Source organism: Lutra lutra, chromosome 3 (genome assembly GCF_902655055.1).
Source record: "Lutra lutra chromosome 3, mLutLut1.2, whole genome shotgun sequence".
NCBI classification, from domain to species: Eukaryota; Metazoa; Chordata; class Mammalia; order Carnivora; family Mustelidae; genus Lutra; species Lutra lutra.
In genome coordinates, this window is record NC_062280.1 from 37,690,799 (window position 1) to 37,716,300 (window position 25,502).

The following is a 25,502-nucleotide window of genomic DNA, read 5'->3' on the forward strand; positions in this document are numbered from 1 at the left end:
TATGGCCATTTCCCTTCCACCTCTTGCCTCACCTTCCCCTCTCATGAGCTCAGGGGTTGGACTTACTCCATATCTCCAGTTAGTGAATGAAGTGAGCATAGTCTAGTTGTCAGGATGCTATGCCCTCAGCCAATAATCAGTATAGGTATAGACATGTGGTAAAAATTCTGGTCAACAAATATAGGTAAAAATCTGCTCAAATCCTTCTGGGAAAGGTCTTATTCATTAGTACAAAATGATGTAAGAAAAGGCTCCAGTGTTCTCCTGTCCCTTGGTGAGTTGTGTGTGGACAGTTGCCTAGCTGCAGGATTTCTGAGGGCAAGGCTGCCATTTTGTGATCAAGCTGTACAATGATGGCCACGGTGGTGCAGATAGCAGAATGGAAATTTAAAAAGGAACTGAGTCCTTGATGATGTTGTCATGTTGCTTAGCAGATGAATTCTGTAACCAGCTGCCTCTAGGCTCATTACTATTTGTAGCCAAAAGCACCTTACTCCACCCTTAACTAATTTTTCATGAGATGATTTTAACCTTTTGTTTTCATCAGACAGGGTTCATTGGCAGGCCTTCCATTACCTTCCTGCTAGAATTAATACCCACAGGTTCACTTCATAGCAGTAGAAAATAGTGTAAATAGGAAAAAAAATGGCAATGTATTATTGTATTATTCTAGACAATAGTCCTAGAATCAGAATTTCATTCACTCTGTTTGCTTTATGAGTGCTATCAATCTCTGCATGCACTGAGTCAGGAGCAACACCTCTGCCTCTTTGCTGCCTCTATAGCCCTTCCTGAGCAAGGCCATTCATTGCTGAAACCTCTGCATCACTCTTGCTATGTCCTGTTTGTCTAGTTTCCCACCCAATCTCAACCTCTGCCATGTGGTCTCATTCTACTGCCATCCACATGCCAACAAGACATGTTCTCAATCATAAGCTTGACTCATAAGTTTGGCAACACTCAGCAGTATTCTGTGTGTCCTTGGCTTCCACCCTAGATCTCTGAATATTGTCTAAAGAACAGAAACCTGCAACCACAACCTGACTGAAGTGAGTTTTTCAAACTAGGCATTATACTAATCTTACACTTGAATATTGAGACTGTCTTGTTTCAGATTCTCATTAATTATCCAATTAAAACTGTCAGCCAACTTTTTCCCTCCTGTTCCATCTCAGCCTCCAATGTGTTCTCTTAATCAACATTAGAGTGTCTTAAGTCTTACTCTGTTCCAATAACATTTTAAAATCAATAATTTAAAAATAATAAAATAAAATGATTAAATAATGTATTCCTGTGTTTTCAAACTCTTTTAAAAATTATTATTTAAAATAAAATTATTTACAATATTTTTCCTTAGATTTCTTTAATATTATATGTAATATATGTATAATATGTAATATACATGTAATACATATAAATTATACCTTTTATAGGTAAGATACATGTTTATCTTATATCTAAAAGTTCTCCTGAAGTCAAAATTTCCATTATTTATTTTTTAAATACTCATCCATCTTTTTTTCTTTCTAATGTGAACTTTCCTATATTTCCTGTACTGTTTTTTGTTTATGTCAACCTTGTTTTTTTTGTTTCTCTTTTTGTTTTTAGGTTTTTCTTCTAAGGCAAAACCTGTCTCCTTTACCCCCCAAAACACCACTACTCTCACTTGTACTATTGTTGGGAGAGTGATCATCTTCTACTGTTCTTATTTCATATAGTGTGTGTATGTGTGGGTGTGCATGTGCATGTATGTGTGTAGAGGTGTGCATCCTCGTGTGAGGTAGGGGGCATGACACTTTAAAACCACACCGTGTGAGGTAGGGGGCATGATACTTTAATGAGGAAATAAGCAACTGTTTCCCTTGATACCCCCCACATTAACCATCAACCTCATTTCTCTCGAAGGTCCAGATGACTCAGTTTCTTTATGTTTTATGTCCAGGATTCCCTGACACCCACACATGTACTTCAGGGGTTTGGCATCAAGTTCTAGTTCACACACCATGCTGAAGATCTAACTAACTTAGGTAGTTGGACATGGTAGTCATCTGAAGGTTTTAAGCTGAGTGTGACAGTGTCATATTTGACTTTTAAGTTAGTCACTCTGGAAGCTGGTTTCAAGATGGATTGAAGGCAGACACAACTGGAATCCAACACTCCATTTTAGAGACTGTGTCTGTAATCCAAAAAAATATCTCAGAGGTTTCAGTTAAGGGAACAGAATTAGAAATGAAAAAAGAATACAAATTTAAGAAATGCTTATGGTGGGCCGCCTGGGTGGCTCAGTTATTAAGCTTCTGCCTTCAGCTCAGGTCATGATCCCAGGGTCCTGGGATTGAGCCCCACATCGGGCTCCTGCTCAGCAAGAAGCCTCCTCCTTCTCCCATTCCCCCTGCTTGTGTTCCCTGTCTCGCTGTCTCTCTTTTTCTCTGTCAAATAAATAAATAAAATCTTTAAAAAAGTAAAAAAAAAAAAAAAAAGAAATGCTTATGGTAATGTCAGTGGGGGTTAGTCATTGATTAGATACCATGAGTGAGGAAAGCAGAATCAAAGGTATTCCCTGGGGGTTCTAGCTTGAGTTAATGGGTAGGCAGTAGTGCCCCAACAAAAAAGAGGATAATACTGAAATAGTAATAATAGCTATAATTAATTGAGGAGTTACTTGCCAGGTGTTCTTAAACATGAATTTCACCTTTTTTCCTTCCATCCTTAGATTAAAATTTATTTTCATTTATAAAATGCATAAATGTTAAATAGCTTGCATAAAATCAAACAGATAAGGAGTGATGGAACAAAATTTCAAACTGGGGCAATTTGACTTCAGACTATACTCAGATTTTTACTAAGTAGGGGTTATGGGGATGTGGAGAGGTTAAAGAGGGGTCTGATAATTAGTTCTGTTTTATGGATCCTGGCTTTCAGGTACCTTGTATGAGATCCCACAGTCTTCCTTAAGGAAGGAATTGGATATAAGAATCTGAAACTCTGGATACATTTAGAGATTTGAGAAGCATTAACTTAACAGAGGAGAGATTGAAAATATTGACGTGGATGACATTATCCAGGGCGCTATAGAACTGTTCTGAGTTCTGAAGACAGAATGTCAAGGAACAGCAACATTGAAGATATGGGTAGAATAATAAGAAGGAAGTAACAATCAGGGATGTAGAAGCAGAACCAAGAGAATATTCCAGGAATGTTCAAGAAGGAGGTTGAGGGTCCATGCTACTGGAGAGTCTAGTAAGATAAATGCTGAGAACCTCCACTCACTTCTCAAAATGAAAGTCATTGGGTGGGTCATTTTGATAATAACTACCCAAAACATGGGAGAGTAGAAAAGGGCAGAAGCCAGGAGGCCATAGTCTTGGAAACAAATGGGATGTGGCCAAGTAGTAAGTCAAATTTAAATTAATTTCCCAAAAATATAGATAAGAAGAGGAGAGTGATTAAATGATAGGTAAAGATGTAGAATCAAATGAGAGTATTTCTTTGTATCATTCATCTGTGGACCTATTTAGGGTGATAGAAAAGTAAATTGGTTATTGCAAAATTGTCTGTGTAGAGGGAGAGGAGGAAGACAGTGTGGGTGGTTATGAAGGAACCCCTCCCTTCCCACCCCAAGGAAAGCAGCAAAGGATGAAGATCCCGTGGGAGAAGGTGGAGAGGGTGGTTCCCTTACCACCCTTTATACTTTCAGCCCACTCTCTCCATTAACACTTTCTGCTTCATCTCCAAGAAGGCCCAAAAATCCCTACTCCCTTTTCTCAATTCTACTTTCCCTTCCAGTTTCTAACCATCTGGTTTCTGTTTTTCACTGCCAAGCTGTTAGGAAGACTGGTCTAGAGGCAAAGAGTTCATTTCTTTCCTGCTCACTCATTCTGCAAATGTTTACAGTCAGTCTTTCAATTCCATTGCACTAGTATATTCTCTCAAAAGCCCCATTGCTCTCCTGGTTTCCACATCTGGTGCATTGAGTCCTTTACTTCTTTTGCAACAATTGACTTCCATTTTCTTCAGCTTCTCCTATTTCTGATTATAAATCTTTCACCATTCACCATTCCAGGTAGTAATAATATTGATTAAAACTTCCTGGGGCACATGGGTGGCTCAGTTGTTTAAGTGCCTGCCTTCAGCTCAGGTCATGATGTCAGGGTACGGAGATCATGTCTTCTGTTGTCCTCTGGCTGCATGCTCAGCAGGGAGTCTGCTTCTCTCTCTCTCCTTCCCTCCCCCCCCCACTGCTCGTGAGTCCTCTCTTTTTCTCAAATAAATAAATAAAATCTTTCTAAAAAAAACTTCCTGAGTACTCATTATGTCTTATAGATTCATCTTAAGGACATGATAAATATTAAGTATTTAATATGCATTCTTATTTATGAAGTACTATTATTATCCCCATTTTGTAATTGAGGGAACTGAGGATTCAGCTTGGTTAATGAACTAATGCAAGTTTACATAGATATTGAGTGAGGTACACAAGATTTGCACCCAGGCACTCTGACCCAAACCCTATGCCCTGAATCCCTCATCAATGACACCTCACAGCAATCTTTATCAGGATCACTTTATAGGGTGACTATGTATCCTGGCTGCCCAGGACCATTCAAGTTTAACCTGTCATTGCAGCATACTTATTAAAACATCTGCTTTTTATAATAAGAAATGCCCCAGTTGGGGCGCCTGGGTGGCTCAGTTGGTTAAGCAACTGCCTTCAGCTCAGGTCATGATCCTGGAGTCCTGGGATCGAGTCCCACATCGGACTCCCTGCTTGGCAGGGAGTCTGCTTCTCCCGCTGATCTCTCTCTCCTCTCATGCTCTCTCTCTCTCTCTCTCTCAAATAAATAAATAAAATCATTTAAAAAAAAAAAAAAGCTCCAGCATGAAAAAAAAAAAAAAAAAAAAAAGTAATACCCCAGTTTAGGTGATAAATTACATGATCACACTAACTTTGTAGTCCCCTTTTCCTGTATTCACCCAAAAGCTACCATTTCCAGAGTGCCTACTTGCAACAGTAGGCATATCACATCCATAATCACATCCATAATTGCTAATCCTTACAACAATACATTAAGCTTGGTTTCCCTATCTCTATGTGAAAACTGAGGTTCAAGACAAGGTTAGTTGCCTTAATAAAGGCCACATACATACCACGTGGCTGAAACTGTAAGATAAAGCATCGGTGGGTCTGGCTCTGAAACCTCTGTATTTTTTCTCTCTTAGCATTCTACTCTTTCCTTCACCTCTCCCTGAATGTCTTCACATGATCCCTTTACTTCTACCTTATGTTATATTTGTGTAATTGTCAGTAATGGGAGGATTCCCCCAGAAGATGGCCTGTGCCTTAATCATTTTTATATATGGAAGGTCCAGGGCATTGTCTGGACCATGTAAAGCCTTCAGTAACTATGTGTGTATGTGTAGAAATTATAACTAAAGTTATAATACATATACATATATATGAAATATTTAATTACTATACATAAACATATATAATTATTATATATAAATAATATATAAATTATTTATAAATAATTACAGATATATAGAAATACAATATATAAATAAATATATAAAATCATATAAAATATGATTTTATATATTTATAAATATATAAATATAAATACATACATAAATAAAATTATATATCAATATAGAATATAGAATATATAACATATAAATAAATATTTATATAAATATATAGGTAAAATATGTATTTATAATATGTATATTCAATTCACCCAGGTGTTGGAATTAACTCTCAAGCTTTTCTGGCTTTCTTAAAGGCAGGCTTCTCACATATTCATTCCACGCACTCCTCCATCCTCTGATATAGTCAGACACAGTCTGTTGAACACGATTTCCACCCAATGATTAGAAAACTCAGTCCAATCTAAAGCACATCTGCCCCAACATCCTCTGTTATAATTTGTTAGCACTGAGTGCCACCTCTTGCATTCAGAAAGCACCAACACTTTCCTCCTACCCAGGCTGTACAATCAGTGATATTTCCTCCCTCAGCAAAGAAAATGTGTTTCACTATTTATGTCCATATGCTGGGAGTGGATTAAAAACATTTTTGATCCTCGACTCAATAACCAGTGTTTAGTGTTACATGGTTTTAAGCTGAGCTTTAAGTGATTCCCAGAGCTGGTCACACAATAAAATCACCTGGGGAGACTATTAAAAAATTACTGCTACCTGGAACCCACCACCAACCGGTTACATCAGAATCTCTGGGTTTCCACAGAGGTCCATGTTTCATTAAACTTTCCCTCAGGTGATTCTAACATGCAGCCGGGTTGAGAGATTTTAAGCTAAAAGGAATTTTTCTGTCCCCTTTGAGACTTTGAAGGGAAAAAGAAAATATCAAGTAAGGTGAAGAAGCCATCCTATTAATAGGATATTCATTGATTCATTGTGGATATTCATTGATAATTACATGGTCTTTGCTTTTATAAAAATGCAGAGTCAAATTCATCCTTATATATGGACCTCAGAGGAACTCTGATTTATTATTAAGATGTTTCTACAGCTGTCATCCACAAATCTTTGTTCTTTTTCATCAATAAATACCTGATTTTTAGTGAAGATACCTGTATCATCAGCAGATCAACAGACTATGTTATGAGTTGAATTGTGTCCTCCCCAAATTCATACCCCACACTACCTTCAGAATGTGACCTTATTTGAAGATAGAGTCTTTACAGAGGCAACCAAGGTAAAATGAGGTCATTTGGATGGAGCTCTATTTCAATATGACTGACATTCTTATAAAAAGGAGAACTTTTGACATAGAGACATAAACACAAGGAGAATGCTGCATGAATAGATAACAGCCATTTCCAAGTTAAGGACAGAGGCCTAGAACAGATCCTTCTCTCAGATACTTGAGAAGAAACCAATCCTACCAACATCTTGATTTTGGACTTCTAGCCTTGAAAATTATGAGAAGCTATATTTTTTAAGCTATGCAGTTTGTGGTTCTTGGTTATAGTAGCCCTAGGAAATGAATACAGTTTACAACCACTTTACAGTAAAGTTGTGTCAGAAAAAGTATTTCTAAGTCAACTTGTTCTATTCAAAAAACAGTTTCCCATAGAAACATTGTTAGCCATGGACATGTGATTCCTAGGTGACCCACAAGGTACATTCACACCTGAAATGTACTTATGGAACTGGACAAAGTAGCCAGGTGACAAACCCTGCAAGAAGAAGGGGAAACACTAGTAAAGAAAAAGTGAAGTGTAGGTATATGTGTTTTCTCCACCTACATGGAAAAGGCTGGGGCTTGGGTAGAGGAGGGAAGCTCTGATGGCATGAGGCGTAGGAAAGACAAGAGCTGAATGTTTGTCCTTCAGGACTGTCTCCCAGCACAGTGAGTATATTGGCAATTTAGGGAAATGCAAACTCCCCAATGCATGGAGAGGACTACTCCTCTATGGATGGGACAGGATATGCATTCTACTGCATTTTTTGGAGAAGACTGTTCACATGTTTCTTGAGCCTGATTATTGACCACCAGCAGTCTAAATATGCATTGACTCTCTTCCTTCTGACCTCAAATCTCCTGATGGCATTGCGTACCTCTCCCCCTGGCAGGCAGAGCCTTCTTGAGATAGGGAACACTTATTCCACTCAGTTCTGCTTAAACTCAATGCATTTCATGTTTCAAATACCTCTCCTTCCAAACCTGACTCCAGTTCTCCCAGTTGAACTCACACAGGACACTGGGAGCAATCCCCTAAAATTAGTTCATGATGGGTCAGTGATTGATAGCCCTCTAAAACACCCAGAGGTGACTTGCATTCTCCAATGGGGATGGTTATCAACCTGAATGAATTCCAGTTTCATGATCTCCAAAGGATAGAAGAAATGATTTGAGAAAACTGTCAGCTTGGGCGAAGAATTTGGGAGTAAAGGCTGTGCAAATGAGGCAGGCAGTCAGGCAGGCCCTTTTTTTGTTCATTGCCAACAGCTCTCATCTCTTCATAGTTAACCTCTATACTGATTTCACAGATTAAAAAAATAAAAATTTCCTGCACAATTGTTCCATGGCAGAGAAATCTGGTCATCTCATGTTTTGTGATTTAGCTCATCACAAATTAGAGACTGGCTCTCAACACTGAGTTTAGGCAATACTTCTCTGACTTGTGCCTGACGTATGTATCTAGAAAAACCAAGCCAAGGAGGAAAGGAACAATTCAAGGAAGAATTAAAGCTAGAATTGAGTATAGGGCTCCTTGGGTCTTCCCTAGGAAGACAGAGAGGTGGAATTTACAGATGAGGGCTAGCATCCAGATCTCTTTTCTAAACGTGTGACTCAGGGCCACTTTCCTAACTCCCCTGTGAACCCTTTGCTCCCAGACACACTTAGGTATAAGTCCCAACAGATGCCTCACCAGGTTCTTATTAGGACTAAATGCCATAACATGTATTCTATCCAAGCTGGTTTCCTTTCTGCCCTTGTAACTCCAGCTCTCAGTAGAAAAAGTACATGGGAGAGGACTTCCTCATTTAAACCCTCATTGGTAGGGACTGTGTGTATGGTGATAACTGTTGCTGTAAATGAGGTTTGAAGACAGGAATAACCTTTCTCTGTTTTATCCAACAGTTTTCCTAGTATCATTTTGACTGAAGTGGCACAGAACACTACTGAAAAATGAACCACCTTCAGCATAGATTCCGGGAATAAGTACTTGGGAAAAACCTAGTGCTGAAGACCCCTCTTGTTAATAGGGTGAAGGATCCCGGCTGGGAGCCTGAACTCTGCAGAGCTGCTTTTGGTGAGTGACCACGCACTCTGTTTTCCACTCTCTCATCCAGGCTCTAGACCTCCCTATTAGGGGAAAGTCCATCTCTAATGATGACCTTGGCTGATGTGTGTCAAAATGACTTAAGTGATTTTAATGTTATTGGCAAGCAAACCTGGGCCATCAAGACCCAGTCATCTCATTTATGCCATGCAAGACTGGGCTCGCTGGCTCAGTAAGGAGAGCCTCACATTTGGGCAGAATTATAAAAATCATCATCACATTCCTCCGAGGGCTTAATCCCAATTATGCATGCCATCATTTAGTTCACCTTCTATAGCATGCTCGGCTAGGCATGATAATTATGTCTGTGTTCTAAAAATGGAATATGAGAAAGTCTTAAAAGATCCATATTTCATAGTAATACCATATTACATTCTGGGTAATGTTTTTTTCCCTTGGTTTAAAAAGAACTGGTGATGAAGGTTAATGATTTAATTAAGCCCACTGTCCACCCCCACACCCACACTGTCTCTGCTGGAGAACATGGAGGCTGACACAGTTAACAGCCGACACTGGAAGAAAGGTATTCACAGAATAGCAGCTTGGATTTTTCAGTTGATGACAGTTTTATTATTGCATCTTGCACTAATGTAATTAGCTCATGGAGTTGCAGGGGAGACATTGCTCTGACTGATAAGGTGCACATACAGTCCATGCTGGCAAAGAACAGGACTGCAAGCAATCTACAGAGAATCAGACAGTTCTCTTTGACAAGAACAAAAGTCTCATTCTTCAAATTGTTTCACTTTTAACCTAAAAGTCCAGTGTTCAAGGCTATTTTGCAGCCAGGGATGTAGTCAGGGGCAGGAGAAGTGGCTCAGGCACTAGCTCTTTTTTCTCTCCATCACCCAGTATCCCAGCTGGGGCCACATGTGATGAGTGAATGGTGGAAAGCAACTTTTATTTATTTATTTACTTATTTGGAAAGCAACTTGAATGCAAATCCTCTCTCCACCACTCATCTACTATGTGAGCATCAGTGCATTCATTCATCCATATATTCCATGTATGTATCTAACTTGTACCATGTTCCTTTGTTACTAAGCACCAGGTACTTGAGATACATCATTGAATAAAACAAGCAGAGATTTCTCTTTTCGTGGAGCTTATACTTTAGGGGAGCAGAGAGGAACAAGAAACATAGTATGTGGATGACATGGTTTGTAAGAAGATGGTAGGAGCTGGAGAATAAAGGAAAAAAAGGAAAAAAAGGAAAGGAATAGATAGTAGGTAACAGAAGCACAGGGAAAAGGGCATGTTTATGCCCGCTGGGCAGAAACACAGAAGGTTGACAGACGTAGCCAACAGACATCTGGAAGAACAGTCTGGTCAGAAAGAAAAGTACTTACAAAAGTTCTACATAGGTAACCCATGGCAAAGCAAGAGTGGCAGGAGCTGACTGAGCTGGGCAGGAGGACACAACAGCCAGGCCACGGAGGCCTTGGAGCCAATGTGAGGACTTTGATGTTCACTCTGAGTGAAAGGGAGCCATTATAGGTTTTGAGAGGAGGATTGACCAGACCTGGTCAATTTAGGTTTTGAAAGAATCTCTCTTACTGCAATGAATAGACTGGAGAGTACAGGCAAGAGGAGAGGTATATAAGCTCTTCAAGACAAATTCCTTATTTAGCCCAGGACATGGCAGGAGGTCACTGGGTATGGTTTTGTTTCTCGCCCAGGGTAGGGATCCTGTGGCTTTCTATATCTTCCACTGTAGAAATAATTAAGGATGGTGTTACGAATTGGTATGGTCCTCAGACTTTCTCTTCTTGCATACCCTCAAATTTCTGTTTGGTCTGGTGGATGACACCAGCCCCAGCATGACTGTGTGCCACAATCTTCTCTGAGGGAGCCCACAAACTGGATTCCTGCTCCTTGACTGACAGGTCATAGACAAGCTCTGTCTGTTAGGATCCACCCCCCACCACCACAGACCACACTGGCCAGATTAGATGCATTTTCTCTCCCCCAAGAAACCCAGTTTTGCATTTCCTTCACCCAGGCAACCTGATCTAGCTGTCTTTACCATGCCCATGGTTGCACTGCTTTCCATCAGCTCATATGTTATTAGCTAGCAATGATCCATTTTTCTCTTCTCAGTTCAGTCCCCAAACCCAGAGTGGTGATTGCTAATGTCTCAATAGATCATGTGACCATACAGAATCTCCTAGTGTTAACTCTTATTGTGAATTGCATCAGCATTGTGAAATGATCCTTTTGACATTAAACATGATCAATATCTTTTTCTCTATGAATGAGAAGAATCCAAAAGATTAAAATTATAACAGAAGTGTTTCATCTTTGCCTGATCTCATAGAATTCCCAGGGTCTACTTCATTTGCCATTGATTCAGTGTAGTATTAGTATATAGAAATTTGGGGAATAAGATATTTAATATCTGGGAGGTTGTCATACAATGACCTTTATGAGCTTCAGACATTTGTTAAGAAATCAAATCCAGAGGCATGATTTGTAGGTCCAGATGTCCCAGAAGACAGAAACTCGTGAATTCCTTGATCATGACAGCACTGAAATTCTGGGACAAAATTTCCATAAAGAACACATTATGTCTCATCTTTCCTAAATAACACTGACTCTAGTTTCTGAGTTATACACAAAATACACTAATAAAACTCCATAAACACACATCAGCATTTTGTCCTACCTAAACTGAAACCATTGTTTACATACTTTGAAAATAAGATTTCTCCTAGTGAAATAATTTATGCTATAAATTTCCTAAAGCACTGTGAATTAGCATCTCCTAAGAAGAATTTAGTAACTGTAGCACTAAATTCTAAGCATGTTAAGAATTATTATATGGTTAATGGGTTATAATTTATAACAAGTTTCTCTAATCTCCCTTTAGCCCCACTAATGGTCAAAATCATCATTTGTTGATATAGAGATTTAACAGCATTATGAGGCTGATTCATGTGATTAGATTTCAAATTCCCAACCACATGATGAATTCCATAAAGCCTAGAATTGTGTCTTCTGCTTCATGATTTGGTTTTTCTTTCCAGAGCACAGAAAGCAGCCACACAGGGGAGATACAGTAACAATTTTATCTTCTCTTATTTGGGGCTCATCTCAACTGGGGGCATCCAGGGGGTGATAAGTTGTTCTCAGCACCTGTGTCTGAGCAGTTTTTCTTCTGAGCTCTCCAGAAAGCTGCCATTTGGCCAAGAGAAGAGCACTATTAAAGCGTCATTCTCTGGCACCTGGGTGACTCGGTTGGTTAAACATCTACCTTCAGCTCAGATCATAATCCCAGAGTCCTAGGATCTAACTCTGCATCGGGCTCCCTGCTCAGTGGGGAGTCTGCTTCTCCCTCTGACTCTCCCCCCTCTCATCCTCTCTCTCCCAGTCTCTCTCTCTCTCTCTCAAATAAATAGAATCTAAAAAAATAGAAAAAAAAATCTTCATTCTCAGCTGTAGCCTTAATTCACATTGTCTTTGAGCCTCTTTCTTTCGCAGTCATGGGACTTCTGAGAGACTCAAGTTCATTCAAATTCATGTGAATTTTATCAGTGATTTTAAAAAAATTAATCCATGTGTATTAATATTTCTAATACATTATTAATAAAACTATACTTCCTCTAAAATAATTTCCTTATGCCATCAAGTAAATCCACATGGTAGTTTCTTTCAGGGCTAAGCTTCTGCCTTACGTCTTCTGTCTTGATTGATATTCCTTTAGCCAGCCTGAAGGTTGGGAAAGAAAATGCAATCCATTCCCAAACTAGAATCCAGGCAGGTAAAATCTATTTCCTATCACAGTTTGGATACCATATCCACACGAACACTAAAATGAAGAGGAGGGGGGGAAAGTCTGCGGTCTTCTGGTTCACAGTAATATTTGGAGAAAAACATGCATATCGGATGAATGTAAGAAAAATGTTAGGTGGTGTTTGCATAATTGATACAACAGAGCTGCATAAGATTCTTAACAGTTTAAGTGGAAATATGTATTTTGGCCCATTCAGGAGAAAAGCTTCCAGAAGAACATGCTTGATATAGAAAAAAAAGACCTATGGCATTCATATGACTATGACGTGACCTTTATTGAGAGGATAAAAGGCACCAAATGGTGATTACAGATGAATTATTCCATAGCTTGAGATTTTCAAAAGGAATCTTATTTCTGGATCTTGAGACAGTGGGACCAAACAGACATATCTGTTTCTATTATTAGGAAGAAAATGAATCTGAGGATGAAAAACAATCTGTGGCTTCAAAGAGAAAGAGCTGACAGCAAAATATTTGAATTAATTAAAGAAATACAGAGTTGTTCATTGGTGGGCACTTTTTATAGACATATTTCATAACATCTGTGCTTGTTTCCACGGCAATGGTGGCTGGTTTATTTTGTTGTTATTATACCATATGGTCATGAAAGATATTAGAGGAAGCTACCTGATGGAAAGCTAAATATAGACATTTCCAGACAGTCTGAGAGAAGTGAAAACCTCCAAATCTAGGCAGACAATAGTTTGACTCCTTCATGAACTATGCCAAGTTAAATGAACATGGGCTATTTTCTCAATACTTAACAGGCCTTCTTAGAAATGATACCGAAAGGAATGGGTCTCAATTCCCATTAGGTAAAGCACTCAGGTTTTAAGAGCTCCAGAAAGTAAAAATAAGTTCATCCATTTCAATATTTTTTTAAAAATCATAAGTAATAAAACCAATTCAGAATTCTAGATACCTTCTGTGAAAGGCTCAAACACCCAAGGTTTTATTTTTTGTTTGTTTGTTTGTTTTGCAAGAGCCCTCCACCCTTTGTTTCAAGGCCAGCTTTCTCCACTGTCAATTTCCTTGTAAAACAGAGGCCCTTGTGTACCCTGCATTCTGATTTTCCCACCTATATTTCTATCAGGGTGGGAAAGTGGAGGAGATGAGAAACAGTTGTAGTTCCCCAAACTGCTTCTTTTATTTGTTTTCCATCTACTTTCCTTCTACTACACCCTCTCCTTTCATTAATTCTACGTCTTCAAGTTTGGTCCCTTTGTATAACTGGAGTATATCAATGTAGCCAAGACATTGTACTTCAGAGCACACAAAGTCAAAGGGGATGGAGTAGTAAGTTTTGGGGGATGTTCATTCCATGTTCCAGTTCTTGGCATGTTCATTCAAATGTAGGTTATTTCAGAGGAACCTGGGTGGCTCATTCAGTCAGGCATCCAACTCATGGCTTCAGCTCAGGTTATGATTTCAGGGTCATGAGATTGACCCTCACGTCTGACTCCTCTATCAGGGTGGAATCTGCTTAAGATTGTCTCCCTTTCCTCTCCCTACATTGGCATTCTCACTTAAATAAATAAATAAATAAATAAATAGAATCTTTTAAAATTTCAATTTATTTAGAACTTCATAGTTTCATTGCGAGCTAACAAGCTTATACCCTCACAGCATCATGTGTTTTTTTTTTTTTAAAGATTTTATTTATTTATTTGACAGAGAGAGAGATCACAAGTAGACAGAGAGGCAGGCAGAGAGAGGGGAAGGGAAGCAGGCTCCCCACTGAGCAGAGAGCCCGATGCGGGACTCGATCCCAGGACCCTGAGATCATGACCTGAGCCGAAGGCAGCCGCTTAACCCACTGAGCCACCCAGGCGCCCCGCATCATGTGTTTTTACCATTAGCCCATGTATATATATTGTTCCAAGCTTAACTGATTATGAGTTCTAGAATTTCCCATGAGATGGGCAGATACCTGCAGATGCCAAACACTTTGGGGTTGTTTCATATCTAATTAGCAACAAGGATGGTACCAGATTAATTTCAAGAACTGCTCTTGAAATGCAATAGTCATAAAGATTTATTAATTTAGAGGAACAGAGGGAAGTTTCTCAATGTTAGAATTGATCTAAGATTGTCAATTAACAAAATCCATTTCTTGAGCTATGCATGGTTTTTAAGTTATTTTTGAATTATTTTCTTTGCAAACACCACCATGTAGTTTAAGGTAGTTAATGTTCCCATTAACTTTGTTGTCTAAAAGTTTATCTCTCATATTTAAAAGACACTAGGGATCAGTTCAGTGGGTAACATGAGGAGGAATATATAAAATAAAATATCAAATACAAGGGTAAACTACTCCAAACTCAGCACCAATTTTCCATTAAATTTCCAACCATGCAGGTGGATGGAAAAAACATAATTGACCAAAGGAAATATTTATGGAACTGATGGATTTTTAACCTCTCAACCACACTGAACTGCTATATATCGATGAATAGTGAAGAAAATTTTCTTGAAGGGTCATGATGACATGGTTGGATAAATAGAGCAGGAGACTGAGTGCCAGGAAATTTGGTTATGTCCTAGTTTTACCTCTCACTGGCTTAAAAATGTTTACTTTTTATGAACAATGATATACATATATATAAAATTTATATATATATAAATATATAATTTGCTAAATATTAATATGCTAAAGCATATTAGCTAACCTAAAAGTAATAAGGATAAAATGGCACCTGAAAATGACATATTTAGCATGTACAATATGCCAGACACTATGATAACACTTGGACCTTTTCATCTTTTGAAGAATCCTGTGAAGTAAATATTATCTTTATTCTCACTCTTCTAAGACACAACAAAGTGAAACAGCTTGTGTACAATAGAATAAATGGTAGGTGAGTTCACGATTTGAAACCTGTCTCCAGAGGCTGTGCCATTAATCACTACAGTCCACAGTCTCTTGTCTAAGGGTAGAAAGACTAGTCAGAAAATCAGATCAAACTATCTCTGCTATTTTCACTTTTCTGAGTTCACTTATAATTGTGCTTGAATTTTTTTTTAGGATTTTCTTTATTACTTGAGAGAGACAGAGAGAGAGTGTGCACACACACACAAGTGGTGGCAGGGGCAGAGAGAGAGGGAGAAATAGGCTCCTTATGGAGCAAGGAGCCAAGACACAGGGCTCAATCCCAGGACCCCAGGACCCTGGGACCCTAGGTAGTCACCCAGGCACACCAATTTGCTTGAATTTAACAGAAGAAAAATGAATGGCAGTAAAACTTAAGGAATTGTTAAAATGTGATTGATCTTTCTCCATCAGAACAGAAAAGGGTTCCTGAAAGTGTACCTGAAATTTAAGTAAAAAGGAGTTCATATAATATTAAAAGATTGGCATGTCTCTTGGTAATCTGGATCAGCTGCGGTGAAAGGAACACCATCAGAGGTATAAAATGTTGGTTCATTCATAAAATAGTTAGGATCATTTTCAGGTGTTGCTTCTCTGTATGTTGAGGTTGCGTGAACTCTACCCCAGTTACTTGACCGGAGTTCTACAAGCTTCAAGAGCATTTGTTTCACATCTCTGCTGCAATTTGCATCTAGGACAACATTTTCAATTCTCTGAATGATTTCTTCCATATCAGTCTTTCCTTTCTCCTTCCAGGCATCTTCCAAAACTGACCCTGTCAACTTCAGTAATTTTACTGCACAAATTAAGTTGTCATCCATAAGATTAGAAAAGAGAAATACCAAGAGTTACTTGAAAGAGAAGACTTTTTTCCAGATTATGAAGAAAATGGGACAGATTTATCAGGGGCTGGTGATCCATACTTGGATGATATTGATGATGAGATGGACCCAGAGATAGAAGAAGCTTATGAAAAGTTTTGTTTGGAATCAGAGCGTAAGCGAAAGCAGTAAAGATAAATTTCAGCACATCAGTTTTATAAAGCGGTTTAGGTTATGGTGATTTAGCAGAACACAGGAAAATGTGTCACACTTATACCAAATTAAGGATGTTGAGTTATGTTACTAATGTATGCAACTTTAATTTTGTTTAACACTATCTGCCAAAATAAACTTTATTCCCTATAAAAAAAAATAAAAAAAATAAAAGATTGGCATGTATTTATTATTTTAGTATGTATCAGTTGACTCCCTGTTATGAAGTATATAGATATACTTGGCCTCTCTCCCTTCTTATCCTTATCTTCAGGCTTATATTCTTATTACTTCTACTATTATTACTATTAATAGCATTTAAATTCTGTTTTGCAATTGTAATTCCCAAAGTGATTTGAGTGTAATGCTGTGTTGAAGGAGCAGTGAATGTTCACTCTGTTTACTTTCTTTTCTATTCTTGAATAACTTACTCTGATATATCTCTTCTAACTGGAATGTATCTACCAGAACTCCTTTCCAAAAGACCTTTGTTGTTCTAGTCCTGAACCCTGAAGTCTTATGTGCTTGAGAACTGGTCCTTTGCATTTATACTTGAAGAAGGAATGCTTTGCTGGGTATAAAATTCTAGGTTATACTTTCCTGGCTATCTGGCTCCCCTCCAACTGTCAGAGTTGGGTTTTTTGTTTGGTTGGTTATTTTTTTGTTTATTTTAATAAATATCAAGTCACGGCTTTCCAGTAGGGAGTGTAGTTGTGAAGAATTCTGAATCAATCCAATTTTTTTTAACTCTTTGTAGGTGATTTTTTTTTTCAACCTGCATATCTATCTAATTCTTTTCTTTATTCTTGAATTTCAGGATATGTCTCATTGTTCATCATTTCAATTATTTTTCTCCCAGGCACTGTTCACTTTCAATTTTCATTTTAACAAATTTATTTAGGGGAAGTTTTCTCCTATTACATCTTTCAGCCTCTTTTTCAGGTTCATTGCTCTGTTTATATGCTGGATCCCTGGGTCATATGCCTACATATTCTCCATACTGATTGGGAATTTGCACTGAGAGGCCCAGAGGAGAGGTTTTAGTTATACTTGTTCTGTTTCTCTTGCTTCTAGTGAGCCTTTTCTTCTCCCTGATTTTTCTTGTTTTTTCCTTTGTGCTCCCTTTGCTTTCCTGTGCACAGCCAGCTTGTCTTTTGTCTCCTGGTGTTGTCCTGTAATCTCTTCTTTGAATCCTTGAGCTTCTTTGTTGAGCTTTCCTTAAAAAAGAAAATAGAGTAATAAATCACATTGCCTATGATTATTTTGAGACTATAAAACACTATTTGAAAAGTTTTCCTTGGATTTTTTAAACGAGTAAGTCTCCTTTTTAATGCATATTCCAGCTTTTATTCTATTATCTTATGTTTATTTCCTTTGAATTTTTACTCCCAGTATCTGTGCATGTGTCCTGTACTGATTACTTCCATGTCATGGAGAGGGGGATTAAACTGGAAGACTGTACTCTTGCTAGACTCAGTTGTCCCAAACATCTCAAATCAGATGTGGTTGGCACACCTTTCCTCACTTTTCTTCCTTTGCTCTAGGAGCACATGTTCCCTCAATTTGTGACTTCTAAGAGCCAGGAAATTCTTTAAAGTGACAGATTCTACTTTTTCCCTGTTCTTCCCACTTCCCACATCATTCTCCCTACACTGGGTGTTTGGGTCATAATCAAGTAATCAAGTAGAAATGTCATAATCGGTGTTGCACCTTCCTGTAATTTTGTGGTTTCTAGAAGGATACTTCTCAATTCTTTTAAAGGATGATAATGCTTTAGAGCTCAAAGGTCTAAACCAAGGTTCTGAGATGGGGCAGTAATGACTGCTGAATTTAAATCTGTTTCCTGCTCAAGATATAAGGATATTATGTGTAGCCACGAGTTTCTTTATCTGTTTTAGGATAGAACTCCCATTTCTTAGAAGATAGCCTTCAAAGAGGATATGATATTGGGTTATGGCCATTTCCTTATTTCATTGAGAATGGTATTTTTCTACTTTCCATTATTTGTTATTTGGGGTCAGCTTAAGAAAGAGTGAATAAGCATGCATTTACTCCACTATCTTTAATTAGATGTTGCTTTGAATTCTTGAGTAAGTTGATCAACAAGGCCTAAGTAAATTTGGGCAAAAATCTTAATGCTAATTGCCAATTTTCTTTTGTGTTTCTCTCTAATTGTATTTTTACTGCTGTGCTTCCTATTCATCTACCTCAGCAACTACACCCCTACCCACTCCTAATACACTCCTGATCCAAATAAACCAAGAAACAAACAAGCAAATACTATTTTCACAATATCTTTCATTGGTAAGTTTAAGTTCTGTTTTAATGTGATTAATTCAATGGGTTCCTGTCCCTGAGATACTTATATTTGACACTTCAGTTCTAGTTCTAGATGAAAGACAAATCTTAGACATCAGACAGAGGTGGAGGATAATGCTGAAGGCAAGGGGAATTTTCTGGATACTGAAAAATCACCCCCTGGCATACATAGAAGCAGCATGACATTTTACTCTTCAATTACAAATGTGCAGAATTGGCAAATAATCTGTCACATTTCCTTAGTCACAAGCACTTTAGGAGAAAAATGAGATTTGGGTTAGTGTTTTGACATAGTCTTCAGTACTTAAAATAAATGTATGTAAAATAATTGTATGCAAATGAGGATTATTAAGGATTTCAACAAGCCCAATATGCTCCTCAAAAGCATCTTATAAGTATGTTAATGTACTCTGATAAGCTTGGGAATCCTATCAGATTACTTAGAAAATCCTTCTTTTATTAAAAATAAGGCAAAGATAATATTCTTGCTAACATGAAACTTATTGGACTCAGAATTAGTAAGGTTGTATTGTATCATAATAATAATAATTATTGTATCAGTAATATAACTTACTATGATTAAACTAATAATTTCACAGTATATCTCATTACAAATATACTAAAATGTAAATGTTTAATTGAAAAAATTTTAGTTGTGATTTGCTTTATGATTCATGGAACGAGCACCATTTTTCTAATTATTAAAGTAATGTGTATTTAAGGTGAAAAAATATTAAGGTGATTTTAAAGAAAAGAGATATATAAAAAATAAAATTAAAATAATTTTAACAGTGTAACCTACATGAAATCACCATCAAGGTTTTGAAGTACACAACCTTTGAGAATTTTCTCTATATTTATAATTTACTGTTATTAAAAATATGAAAAAAAAGGAAAATATCTGGCCAGTTTTCTAAGAGCTAAATTACCACCACACCATGAATTTTTGCTTATCTTAACAACCAAATGCAGATTTTTGGAAACTGTTCTTTCAGCCACAAGAAATGTAGTAAAAACCAATTTCCAACAGTTTGGAAAGACATCCAATGCATGCCAATATGAGAATTAAGATGTCACTGGCAAATTTTTAACAATGTTTAAATATCAGATAAAAATGTAATCTTGGACTTGATTTCAGGATTCACATTATTAATTTATACCTACAGTTAATTTTGCATTGTGATGTTATAAACATAGGTAGCTTTCTTGTCTTGTATTTTACACAGAGCTCTCAATCACTGACCAGTAACATATGTACCTATGCATCTGTCACAGATTTGCAGCTCACATGTGTTCCAGAAAGTCAGATGAAAACTTTTCTCACACTATATTACCTCAATGGACTACTTCACTTATGATGATTCCACCTAGATAGCTCTTTGTTCAATTCCCCAATTATACATGTAAAAATTATGAATTTTAATGTTTGCTAAAATTGGAAACATAAGCTGCTTCTAAGAAATGATAAAACAGTTGTACTGAGAACACTAATAAGGAACACTGGGAGGTCATTTTGAATCTTTCACATCAGACATATAGAATACATTAAAATTGATGTGAGAAAATATACTTGCTGGTATCTGTCACCTGTTAATTCATTCAGAACACGCAGAATCAGACACCACTGGGTCCTTCAGCCCTTGCTTCCGGAAGGGTAGACACGTAGGAGGGAGCTAGCTGGGTGCTCCAGAGGTTTGAAGTCACAGTCTGGCCATCAGACACCATCTGCTCGTTCCAACAGCCTTTGGCTCCCTGCCTCCAATCCAAAGTGAACGTGTGCTAGAGGGAAGCAGGTTCATTGAGGACAGCATGGTTTCTCCCATTTTATAGAAGGTAATCATCATTAAATTGGTTATGAAACGTTCACCAAGCATGTCTGTTTCTCAGCAAAAATGTCTCAATCAAGAGAGCTTTCCAGTATTTTAATATGACTAAGTATATGGTAAAGCTTACTTTCACTTTTTTTTTAAAAAAAAACAAGCTTTTTATTTTAGAATAGTTTTAGATCCACAGAAAAAACACTGTAAAGATGGTACAGAAAGTTCCTACATATCACATACTCAGGTATCCCTTTAAACATTCTGCATTTGTCACAGTTAATGAAAAATGCTGATATATGGGGCGCCTGGGTGGCTCAGTGGGTTAAGCCGCTGCCTTCGGCTCAGGTCATGATCCCAGGTCCTGGGTTCGAGCCCCACATCGGGCTTTCTGCTCAGCAGGGAGCCTGCTTCCTCCTCTCTCTCTGCCTGCCTCTCTGCTTACTTGTGATTTCTCTCTGTCAAATAAATAAATAAAATCTTTAAAAAAAAATGCTGATATATTATTATTAACTTTTTTAGGTTTCCTTAGTTTTTACCTTATATCCTTTTTCTGTTTCAGGATACCATCCAGAATATCACATCACATTCGGATGTCATGTTTCCTTAGATTCCTCTTGACTGTGACAGTATCTCACAGTCTTACATTTGATGACAACATCCTTATTTTGACAGTTTTAGTACTCTTAGGTGTCTTGTAGAATGTCCTTCAACTGGGGTTTCTCGAATGTTGGCTTCATGGCCAGAGCAAGACTGTGGCATTTGGGAAGGAAAACCAGAGATATGAAGTCCCATTCTTCACATATTGTGTCAAGAGTGCATACCGTCAACATGACCTAATCACTTTTGATGCTGGCCATGATTACTTGTCTGAAGTGGTGTGTGTCTGGTTTCTCCACTCTTCCTGCAGTTTCCATACTGTTCTCTTTGGGGAAAAAGCCACTACCTGCATCCATACTGTGTGGATGGGGTATCTACATAGGTTATCCTGAGAATGGGGTATCTACATAGGTTATTTGGGATTCATCTTCCCAGGGAGATTGACTTTTGTTTTAATCTGTATCTCTCACTTAATATTTAAAATGGAAGTTGGTAATGACTTCAGGGTGAAGTCATTATACATCTTAAACTGCCATTTATTACCATTTGGGGTCTAAAATTATTTAATTCCTTACATTCCTGGAAGATTGAGGCCACAGCATTATTCCTGTGGGTCTGAATTGACTTTGAATTCCTTGAACACTTTGGGGGAATATGTTCTCTATTTTATTCTTTTTCCATTGCTCTTCTTTGGATGATGAGTCAGTGAGGAGCTTGTCTTAGACTATTGTGGTTTTCTTTCTGTTTATAAGGTTTTTAATTTTCTATTGTTGAGTACAAAATTTTTTATTAGCCCACAGGCTGAATCAGATTGAAAAATACACTTTTCACAGTTAGGCTGTGTACTTACTAAACAAAGTCTATTAAGAAACTTTTTTTTTTCTAATCTAGGTAGATCCAGAAAAGATTCTTGAACTCTTTTGGCCTCAGTTTCTTCATCTATGTAATAGAGTTAATACTAATAAATTATTATAGTATATTATATATATATGTATATGTACGTATTGTGCTATATGGGGAGATTAGTATGAGTGATTTATTTAAAGTGCTGGATTCATACCAATAAGTAGTACATATTACTATAAAATAATTTTTTTATTGCAATACACTTGACATACAATCTTATATTTGTTTCAGGAGTACAACATAGCAATTTGATAAGTCTATGCATTGTCCACCATCGTAAGTGCAGTTACCATCTGTCACCATACAAAATTATTGCAGTATTACTGACTATACTCCCAATGCTAGACTTTTCATCCCTGTGACTTCTTTATTTTTTAACTAGAAATTTTTACCTCTTAATCCCCTTTACCTATTGTACCCATCCCTTCCTGCCGCTTCTGTCTGACAACCACCAGTTCTCTGTATTAATGAGTCCATTTCTGGGTTTTGTTTGTTTATTTGTTTTCATTGTTTTTTTAGATTCCACATGTAAAAGAAATTGTATGAGATTTGCGTTTGCCTGACTCTTTTCACTTAATATAATAACTTCTAAACCTATCCATGTTGTCATGAATTCAAGATTTCATTTTTTATGGCTAACATTCCACTATATCTATATACCTATATATCTCCCATATTCTCTATTCTTCTATCAATGGACACTTAGGTTGCTTCCACATCTTGGCTATTGTAAATAATGTTGTAGTAAACAGGAGTGCATGTATCTTCCAAATTAGTGTTAGTCATTTTCTTTGGGTAAGTTCTCAGAAGTGGAACTTAAAATTTTTTTTTAAATGTATATTTCGGGGGAATTTAGAAAAAATTTTAAATATCATGCCTTCAGTAAATTCTTATTGAGGGGTTTTATGTGCCAACTCTTGTGTTACAGTGGAACCATAGGAGGAATAAACAAAGGCCTGTTCCCAAAGAATATTGATCTTGTGGGAGCTCTGCTCAAGTAACAGAGTCTCCTTCAACATCAACACAGGGCAATGATCTAGAAATAATAACTAAAGACATTAGCTTAAGTCCAGCAGTTCCACACCAGGTTTCCAATCATTTCCATAAAAATGAAAGACAAAGAATGTAAAAAAAGATATGTGTGTATGTGTATAAACTTCTTTTTAAAAAAAGAACAAAAATGTCAACCCACAGAAAATAAGTTAATTTGGAGATGAAGAAAATCCTTGCTGTTTTTGGTTTTTGAGGTGTTTTTTTTTTTTTTTGTCCCCCTGCAAAGGAACCTTTCTCCTGCAAAGAAACCTTCCAGAGAATTTATGATCTATAAGTACTTTGAAATGTGAGCCGAAGGATAAGTACTGAAGGTGGCAAGATTTTTGTGGCCTTTTCAGTACGAATTCAAACCAGCACTCCTTAGGCCTTTCATCAGAGCTTCAAAGTCTCCTAAGTCCCCCATACATCCTAAATAATTCTTGATAGAAGTCTAAATGTTCAGCCTCAGATGCAGAAGGAGAAGCCCTGCGGCCCCACAAAATAAACCCAGGCAGCCCATGGAGGAGAGACTTTTAAATCTCTCCTGTCCACCCTTCCTTCTCCCCCTTAGACCTGACCTGGACCTGGTGACATTTCAGCCCAACTCCCTTCCCTCATTCAGAAACACAGGGTTGCTCACTCCTTGTTCATACACATCAGGATCCAGGGATGCCCTGCTGGCAAAGCCAACTATATAGTTTGCCAGGCACAATGAAAAATGAATTTGCAGGACATTTTCTTCACAATTTTTAAGAATGTCAAGATGGTGACAACAGAATCTTAAACCAGGTGCCATGCCCTTCTGAGTGGCTGGGACTGTGCATTTGTGTACTTACACAGCGGCACCCTCCTGAAACCCTCCAGAAGTGCAAAGCATTACATAGGGAAATGTTATTCCAGAATTCCAGACTGGGTTTCTTTTTTGAAACATCATTGGAACCAGGGACGAACTGCAATTTCCAGATGGCTGTGCCCAGTGGAAAATGTCATGAGTCCCATATTGAGAAGGAGAATGGGGAGCAGTGTGATGAGAGCAGTGTGGCTGAGAGGCAGAGATTTGGGGTAGCCAACAGGGGATGACAATGGAGAGAGCTGGTGTTGTTATTGTGGTTTCCTCCAAAAGACTGGGAAAGTAGAGACAAAAAGGAGATAGGAAGAAAGTCTAATATGCACAAAAAATAAACTGTCCTTTTAACATTTTTCCCCTGAAACTTAAGGATTTGCATTGCTATGACTATAGATATTATACCACATTACAGTTTCAGTGAATAAAATTCCATAACAGGACAAGGAAATGCAGCATCCTGGGTTTCATATGAGTTACATAATAAAAATGTTATTGGTTCAATTTCTATTTCATTGCCATAAGTTTATTTGCCTTCAGCTTTATTTGAGGGACTTAGAAATTCAAGTCACATATTAAGCCTCATTAAGTCAAAGATTCCCTCAAAAGGAGGGAATCCTGAGAACACATTTGGATTGCTGAATTCCCAGGATGCCATTCGGAACTTTATTCTTGTTGATGCTGATACAACTCATGGGATCAATAGATCCCTTCTGTTCTTTTTGATACACTATCCCAAATTAGACAATAATACCTGGTAAACAACAAGTGTTGTTTTGTTAAAACAGTCCTATCAGCATCCTGATCTAAGAATAACAGCTCTTTGTTGGTGTAAGTGAATCAAAGATCATTTTTCAAGAGGCAAGAGAAAAAGACAAAAACATATTCTTCAGAACATCTCCTCAAATAAGATTCCCAGAACTGAGCTTCGAGAATCAGGTCTTTGGGGTTTTCCAACAGAGAAACTTTTGGAAAATCACAGGGCTAAGCCTTGGTTCGACATCCTCTTATAAAAGCTGAGAATATATAAACCCGAATCAGAGGCCGTCTGACCTTTGCACAAAGCAGCCCGACTTTATAAATGCCGAGAAAAAAACTGAGGGCTAACCCACCCATGGTTTCATTTTTGTTGATGAAATGAACCTTTCACAAAGAAGAGGGAAACGGACAGAAGAATAGTAATCTCAGAATATCTCTATTTAATTCTTTCCTCTGTAGAACTGCTTTCACTAAATTCCACTTTGGCCTTATGGCGCTGGCGTTCACGGAGAACCAATAAAAATGACCCTTTGTACACTCTAAGAAAATTGTTGAGAATAGCGCTGTCGAGAAAAGCTGTAGCTCTGACCAAGGCCCTCAGGAAAAATGTCCTTTTGTACATATTCCTGAGCAACGGATAAGTAAGGGTTTCTTGTGCTGCCTGTGAGGTGATTCTAGAGAGAAGGGCATCTCTTTTCTTACCAGAATTCTCGCTTT